The following is a 246-nucleotide window of genomic DNA, read 5'->3' as shown; positions in this document are numbered from 1 at the left end:
ACAACCAAAAAAGAAAACTATAGACCCATATCCTTAATGAACATAGATGCAAAAATTCTCAACAAGATACTTGCAAACTGCATACAGACACACATCAAAAAAATCATCCCCCATGATCAAGTCAGCTTTGTCCCAGAGATGCAGGAATGGTTCAGTATAAGTAAGTCAATAAACGTCTTAAACCATATAAACAGGCTCAACAACAAGAACCACATGGTCATCTCAATAGATGCAGAGAAGGCCTTT

Source organism: Nannospalax galili, unplaced genomic scaffold (genome assembly GCF_000622305.1).
Source record: "Nannospalax galili isolate Female #2095 unplaced genomic scaffold, S.galili_v1.0 scaffold716, whole genome shotgun sequence".
Lineage (NCBI taxonomy): Eukaryota > Metazoa > Chordata > Mammalia > Rodentia > Spalacidae > Nannospalax > Nannospalax galili.
The sequence above is the reverse complement of the archived record's forward strand: the minus strand, read 5'-3'. Positions refer to the sequence as shown.